An 8,298-nucleotide genomic window follows, 5' to 3' on the forward strand; every position below is an offset into this window, starting at 1 on the left:
GGTAGATGATATCCAAGCCAGAGGCTGGTGTTGTGGCAATGAAGGAAATGTCTTGGTGTCGACAATCTTCAGTGGTGTTGGAGTTTATGCGGATTGCTGCTCCTTTGACCTGATAGCCTGCCCCTGATCTCTATACATGTGAAGGGCTTGTTGAAGTGTAGAACAGCTTCTGTAGATAGTTGGATGATGGTCTTCACAGTTTCTGCTCTTTGGCTTCTGAGTTAGTGGGTTGGTACAGGACTGTGGTTTTTCGGCATATCTTGATAACACATCTCAGAACTGTTGGGTTTACAGGTGGGGAAGGATGGGTAGCAGATTGTTAAAGATCTGGGTATGTACTCCAAGCGACATTTAAGCGCCCAATCCTTCTGAGAAGGATAGGACAGCTTTTGCGAATCTAGAATGATTAACAGTTATCCTGCACTGCGAGGAATGGCTTGTCGGCTGGGAGTGGCAAAGTCCTGATATTCAGGTAGAGGCCCTGGGGTGTCGTGGGGCCGGAGGAGAGAGCGTAGCATTCTACTCGCCCACAGACCTAGAGGTCTAAGCAGGATTACTTCAGGAGCAGTACACCGGAATGCTATGTGATTTACTTCGACCAGCCTGACAAGGAAACTGACAGACAGAACGTAATTAACTTTGGATATCCTCAGCTATCTGACGACTGTTATTACCACTGATTTTGGTATTGGAGGAAGTAACAACACAATGTGCAGGAAAGTCACAAGAGAAGTCACAGAATCGTGTGTAACGGTTAACCTGCGAGTGTAATCAGACTGCAGAAAAAAATCACTCACCATGTAACGGGGCTCTAATGATCAAATATATCAATTACTCAATCAATTTGGTATCAATGACGCGCTGCGGAGTGTTTAGGACCGAGGGTGACAGATTCACGGATGTGATTCGCGAGTTCGGGCCTTTATTAAGAGTTCTTTCGTTGCGGCGAAATCCTGTAACGAAATTTCAGTCTCCTACTTACAAAGGGAGAGATAGCAATCGTAATAACATCACCTATATTACCGAATTTATAAATTGATATATAATATTAACCTGTTATTTACAACTCCTGTATGCTCTATTTAGACACCTTACGAGACTTGGTAGATTATGAGGCATTTGCTTACCTTAAGATAAGAGTTCGGAAGTGTGGAGGGCGCGACCGCTACGGTCGCAGTTTCGAAACCTGCCTCGGGCATGGATGTGTGTGATGTCCTTAGGTTAGTTAGGTTTACGTAGTTCTAAGTTCTAGGGGACTGATGACCTCAGAAGTTAAATCCCATAGTGCTTAGGGCCATTTGAACCATTTGAAGTGTGGAGGCACGCTGTGACATAGGTAAAATACACTCATAGCTTTTCGTCATGAGCCAAAAATGAGTTTAATATTCTAGTCCTGTGATGCAAAACGTAACAGATATTAAGCTGGTAATAACAGATATTTTACTGGATGACAGAGTACTTGTTGCAAATAACGCGCATGAGAGGGAGGAACATATATTTCGCCTGATAAATACGAGATGAGTGGTCAACAAAATCCCTGTCTTGGATTGAGTAAAGTATATTTTATATCCGGCATTTCCTACGATTCTGTTGGCTATGAAGGAACTTGCGGCTTGTAAATAGGTCTAAGTGTGTTTCACTCTCCAATGCTGTTGCTACTTGACTCCCGTATATAGGGAGCATAGGTTTGCAGCAGGTCCGGGACACTGGGTTGCTGTCCTAATATTGTTATGCATATTTGTGTCCTTGCCAGCAGTTATTCACTTGTAGATCGGTGAGATGTTACTCTCCTGCACTTCAGTGATAGTTTGTTGTCCTATTACACTACTGGCTATTAAAATTGCTACACCACGAAGATGACGTGCTACAGACGCGAAATTTAACCGACAGGAAGAAGATGCTGTGATATGCAAATGATTAGCTTTTCAGAGCATTCACACAAGGTTAGCGCCGGTGGCGATACCTACAACGTGCTGACATGAGGAAAGTTTCCAACCGATTTCTCATACACAAACAGCAGTTGACCGGCTTTGCCTGGTGAAATGTTGTTGTGATGCTTCGCGTAAGGAGGATAAATGCGTACCATCACGTTTCCGACTTTGATAAAGGTCGGATTGTAGCCTTTCGCGATTGCGGTTTATTGTATCGCGACATTGCTGCTCACGTTGGTCGAGATCCAATGACTGTTAGCAGAGTACGGAGTCGATGGGTTCAGCAGGGTAATACGGAACGCCATGCTGGATCCTAACGGCCTCGTATTACTACCACTCGAGATGACTGGCATCTTATCCGCATGGCTATAACGGATCGTGCAGCCACGTCTCGAGCCCTGAGTCAACAGATGGGGACGTTTGCGAGACAACCATCTGCACGACTAGTTCGACGACGCTTGCAGCAAAATCGATTAACAGCTCGGAGACCGTGGCTGCGGTTACCCTTGACGCTGCACCACAGACAGGAGCGCCTGCGATGGTGTACTCAACGACGAACCTGGGTACACGAATGGCACAACGTCATTTTTTCGGATGAATCCAGGTTCTGCTTACAGCATCATGATGGCAGCATCCGTGTTTGGCGACATCGCGGTGAACGCACATTGGAAGTGTGAATTCGTCATCGTCATACTGGCGTATCACCCGGCGTGATGGTACGGGCTGCCATAGGTTACACGTCTCGGTCGGCTCTTCTTCGCAGTGACGGCACTTTGAACAGTGGACGTTACATTTCAGATGTGTTACGACCCGTGGCTCTACCCTTCATTCGATCCCTGCGAAACCCTACATTTCAGCAGGATAATGCACGACCGCATGTTGCAGGTCTTGTACGGGCCTTTCTGGATACAGAAAATGTTTGACAGCTGCCCTGGCCAGCACGTTCTCCAGATCTCTCACCAAATGAAAACGTCTGGTCAATGGTGGCCGAACAACTGGCTCGTCACAATACGCCAGTCACTACTGTTGATGAACTGTGGTATCGTGTTGAAGCTGCATGGGCAGCTGTACCTGTACACGCCATCCAAGCTCTGTTTGACTCAATGCCCTTTCGTATCAAGGCCGTTATTACGTCCAGAGGTGGTTGTTCTGGGTACTGATTTCTCAGGATCTATGCACCAAAAAGGCATGAAAAAGTAATCACATGTCAGTTGTAGTATAATATATTTGTCCAATGAATACCCGTTTATTATCTGCATTTCTTTTGGTGTAGTAATTTTAATGGCCAGTAGTGTATTATTACCAATACTTCCTACATAGTGCTATTAGCTAGACTGTGTGGTGCAGCTCTGTAGTGCTGGAGTAATTGCGATTTGTGCGCCTGCTTAGTTGAGTGGTAACGTGTTTGCCTACCATGCAGCGGGCCCGGGTTCGATTGCCGGCCGCGTTAGATATTTTCTACGTTCATGGACCGGGTGTTGGTTTGTCCTCATCCTCATCTCATCATCACTGACACGCAGGTGATCCAATGTGGCGTCAGCTGAAATGAGACTTGCAACTCGGAGTCGGAACTTTCCCAGATGGGTCATTCTGGCCATCAGTGCAACAAGATCATTTCAGTAGTGATTTAATTAATTAGTAATTTAACTTGATATCAATTTGATATCAAAAGCATGATAGCGCCACATCTACCGTGGGGGCAGGGGAAGTTTGGGGGAGTGACTGTCATCTTGAATAAACGAAAACTGTCTCAGAATCTCTCTTATCCCACTGTTCCTCTGTTGGAGAAACGAATTCATTTCGTCCACAGTGTACAATGGTAAACTTAATAATTTATCAGCAAAGAAATAAAACTCTATGATTGGCCGATAATATCGTAACTGTGCCAGATCCTAGAACGAAAAGTTGATCGAAAGGGATAACATCTTCTAAAGCGGCTGTGAGAATAATGCCAACAAGAGGAAAAGAAGGCTAATGAGATGTAGTTGGCTTAAATTAGCTAATGCTGATGGACTTATACTGGAAAATGGGATAAAAACAGTAGTGAGTACGTTCTACTATTTGGGCAGTAAAATAATGTCAATGTACAAAATACGTATGGTGGCTTGCAAATTTTAAGAGGTAAAGTACAATTTACATTACTGGGATACCTGATCCTAAGTCTCATACCCACATCAGAACACACTTAGAATCACGGCTGATATTATTTGCTCAACGGAGTGAATGACACTAACAAACTGCCCCGCCACCCCCCCCCCCCCCCCCCCCCCCACCCAGAAGTGCCTCAAGTTTGGTATTTTAGTATAAGAATCCTGGCCTCCTAACGTATCCTAAACTCACAAGAAATTTAATAAATTCATAAGTGGTCAGCAAGAAGAAGCTTTTGAAATGAAATATTGTTTTCCTACGATTTAGTTTATTAGAATAGAAAATATGGAATACACAGAAATAAGACTGGATCAAAATATAAAAATAAAAAATTTAGATCTCCATCCATATGCATACTTTGCAAACCACTATACTGTGAGTGTCAGAGGGCAATCTGTACCACTACTGTTCATTTCCTTTCCTATTCCACTCGCAAATAGATCGAAGGAAAAAAGGACTACCTATATGCCTCTTTATGACTCCTAATTTCTCGTTCCTGGTCTTCACAGTCCTTATGAAAAATGTATGTAGAATCCTTCTGCTGTCAGATTCAAATGACAGTTCGCTAAATTTTCTCAATGGTGTTCCTCAGAAAGAAAATGACTGCCTTTCCTCCAGGAGTTCCCATCTGAGATTTCAAATCATCCACCCACTGATTTGGCGGGAAGCAATACGAAAGTTTCTACAGGACTTTTCTGAGGGAAACCCAGGTCTGCGGGCTCATACACGTTTGGAATGGAGTGGTCAGTAGACAGGTATTTCGGTATTGTTCACTGGATCACCCTTTCAGGCATACCTTGTAAACACATCTCAGAACTTTTCGGTCTGCAGGTTTAGGTGGCTGGATGTACGTTGCCCAACATCTGGGTATTTACCTCAGCGACATTTAAGCGCCCAGTCCTTCTGAGAAGGATAGGACAGCTTTTGCGAGTCTGGAATCATTAACAGCTGTCTGACAAAGAGATCAGTGGCCTGTCAGCTGGGAGTGATATAACCCTGATGTGCAGGCAGAGGTTAGTACCCAGTGTTGGTGGTGGTGCTAGCAGCTACTCGCATGCAACCTGATAGTGGTATCGGAGACTGGGTCGGATGCATTGCGCAGGCAGAGAAGAAACGAAAACATTCTACTGCCCCCATAGACCTACAAGTCTCAGGAGGATTATTTCGGGAGTAGACTAGCACAACTGTATGTGACTTACTTCCACCAGCAAACAAGGCAACTAACAGAGAGAACGTAATTAGCGCTGGATGCTCTCAGCTATCTGACGATAGTTACCATTGATTTTGGTGTTGGAGGTGGTAATTACGTAGCATGTGGAAATCCGCTAGAGACGTCACAGAAGTGTCTACAATGGGTAACTGGCGAGGGTAATGTGATTTCAGAAAAACAGCATTCACCATACAAAGGAGCTCTCATAAATTTAATTAATCAGTCAACCAATCTCGTATCAATGACGTGTCACCAGGCGGGTGGAGGCGAATGCAAGAGATTCGCGGTTATGATTCGTGGGTTGGAGCGGTAATCAGGCATTTTTTTCGTTGCTGCGAGTTTCTATAACGAAATTTCAATCTCCTGCCTACACAGGGAGAGATTGCCATTGTAATAAAATCACCTCTATTTCCGAATTTATAAAGTGGTATATAGTATTAACCTGATATTTACATCTCCTGTGTGCTGCTATTTATTTATGTATTTATTTATTTATTTATTTATTTATTTAACCTGGCAAGATTAGGGCCATCAGGCCCTCTCTTACATCTAACCAGGCATTCTACTTATTTTACATTCATATGTTTTAGTAGGCATGTTAAACTACATCTAATACAAAAAGTGAAATAAACAATTAGAAAGGTACACCTGGAAAAATACATTATTGAAGAGAAAGATTTTAGATAGGAGTGCTGGCAACAGGGAGTATGAGGGAGACTCATGGTGAAGGGAGGAGGAGAATAGAGGGACATGATGAAACATAATTAAGAAAATATAAAGGAAAAGAAGACTGCATGGCTAATAGAGATAGATGAAGAGGAAGGCATCTCAGGAGCAAGATAGGAGACGCTAGCTTTGCTATTTGACAGATGAGAGGATTTGCCTTGCACATTAATTTTGTGGAGAACTTTATGAGGATGATAGTAGGAAATGCTTCAACTTCTTCTTAAAAGCAAAAGGAGATTGAATTTTCCTCAAGGTAAGGGGTACATTGTTCCAGAGGCGGACAGCGGCAACTGAGAAGGAGTTGGCAAAAGTTTTTGTTTTGTGAGTGGGCACAGTTAGGATACCAGATAAGAGTGACCTCGTGTTCCGATTATGATCGCATTACAGGTTTTTAATCTCTGAAGCAAGGTACTGGGGTGCTTGCGCGACGAGGAGTCGGTGAAGTAGACATAGAGTGTGGTAGTCACGCAGTTTGTCCGGCCGCAGCCACACTAGCTCGGAGTATGAAGCACTAACATGATCATATAGGCGAATGTTGCAGGTGTAACGCACACAGGCATTCATGGTTAGCTCTAGACGTCTTTTGTTTTCACTACTCATGCCTTGTTGAATCACATCACAACAGTGGAGGTTCGGTAGAACGAGTGCTTGCACGAGCTGGCGTTTCAAGTCCTGTGGAAATATGTTCCTAAACTTTTTGAGAGCATACAGACAAGCAGACGTCTTTCGGCACACTGCGACTGTATTCTCCGCCCAGTTGAGATGCTCGTCCAAAGTTACACCCAAGTTCTTCACTGTTTTCTGATATGGTATTGGAGTACCGTCGAGCAGAATAGGAGGTAGCCGTTCGCGGAAATCTGAACTTATTAATTTCTGATGGGCTATTAAGAATACTTGCGTCTTTTTTGCATTTAATTTAAGCCCCAGGTTTTTCGCCCATGTAACTACCGAAGACAGAACATCATTCATCAGAGCGATTGCAGTGTTTACATCTTCAGGTCTGACACTTAGGTAGAGCTGGAGGTCGTCGGCACAGAAATGATATTTACAGGAGGACAAAACCGACGAAATATCGTTGACATATAAAGAAAACAAACGTGGTCCTAAGACTGATCCTTGTGGCACTCCCGAAGAAACATGTTTCTAGGAAGATTTTTCATTTACGCAGACAGCACATTGCTGTCTGTCTTTTAAGTAGCTTTCAAACCATCTCATTACACTATCAGAGAAATTAAGCTGCTGCATTTTTCTGAGCAATATGTCAAAGTTAACAGTGTCAAAAGCTTTGCTGAAGTCCAGTAGCGTCAATATTGTTGCCTTTCGATTGTCGATGGCATATTTCAGGTCATCAGTTACTTTAATTTGAGGAGTGTTTGAGCTGTGATGTTTAAGGAAACCGCATTGAAATTTGTCATATAGACTGAATTCATGCAAGTGTTCAGTGATGTGGTCATGAACAATATATTCAAGTGCTTTGGAAACAGCAGGCAGTATGCTAATTGGTCGGTAATCACTAGGCAGTTGCGGGTTTTCGATCTTAGGGATGGGTCGAATTATGCTTCTTTTCCATGCAGTAGGGTATATTCCGTTCACGAGGGAAAAATTAAATATGTCAGTTAAGACAGGTACTAAGATATCGGCAACATTCTTAAACATGGTTATACCGATACTGTCGTTACCTATTGCATCAGAAGAGATTCTCATTATTGTTTTTCTTGTCGTATTTGTTGTTACATGTTTTAGATGGAAGGTATCGTTGTTAGTTATCCTGTTTGGGGATTCTTGTGGACGGTAATTATCAGCCGTGCTGGTATTCAGAGGTGCAGAGAAGAATTCATTTAATTCGTCAGCTGACACGTGAAAAGTAGTTTCCGATTTTGCCTTTCCGACCCCCAAGCTACGGAGATTCTTCCATAGAGTCGTGGGTGTCAGATCGCTGCATACAAGGGAGCGAGCGCGCCTGATTTTGGCATTGCGAATGCATTGTTTCACTCTGTTCCGTAGCTTTCTATATTCTTCGAAACGCTCGGGTTTCGGATCTGCCTTCAAACGCCTGTGGGCAGCATCCCTATTAGTCATCATTTGACGTAATTCAGCTGTCAGCCATGGAGCAGGAGATTTTCTTACACGGACTGTGCACACAGGTGCATGTTTGTCATAGAGGGCAGTGAGTTTATCACCAAGTTCATTAATTTTGCCGTCGATTGTAGGTTCTCTGATTATTTGATGCCATGAGATTTCTGAGCAATCGGCTGTTAGAGCGTCAAGGTCAATACGTTTCAT

The 8,298-nt window shown here is 43.5% G+C and overlaps 1 non-coding gene across 1 annotated transcript; it reads right to left on the reverse strand.

The window, feature by feature from the left end:
• Positions 1–1,288: 1,288 nt before the first annotated feature.
• On the reverse strand, positions 1,289–1,488 carry LOC126300020 (U2 spliceosomal RNA). Its single transcript, XR_007552853.1, has one exon. It is a non-coding gene; the product is annotated as a U2 spliceosomal RNA (small nuclear RNA).
• Between the last annotated feature and the right edge of the window lie 6,810 nt (positions 1,489–8,298).

Source organism: Schistocerca gregaria, chromosome X (genome assembly GCF_023897955.1).
Source record: "Schistocerca gregaria isolate iqSchGreg1 chromosome X, iqSchGreg1.2, whole genome shotgun sequence".
NCBI lineage: Eukaryota > Metazoa > Arthropoda > Insecta > Orthoptera > Acrididae > Schistocerca > Schistocerca gregaria.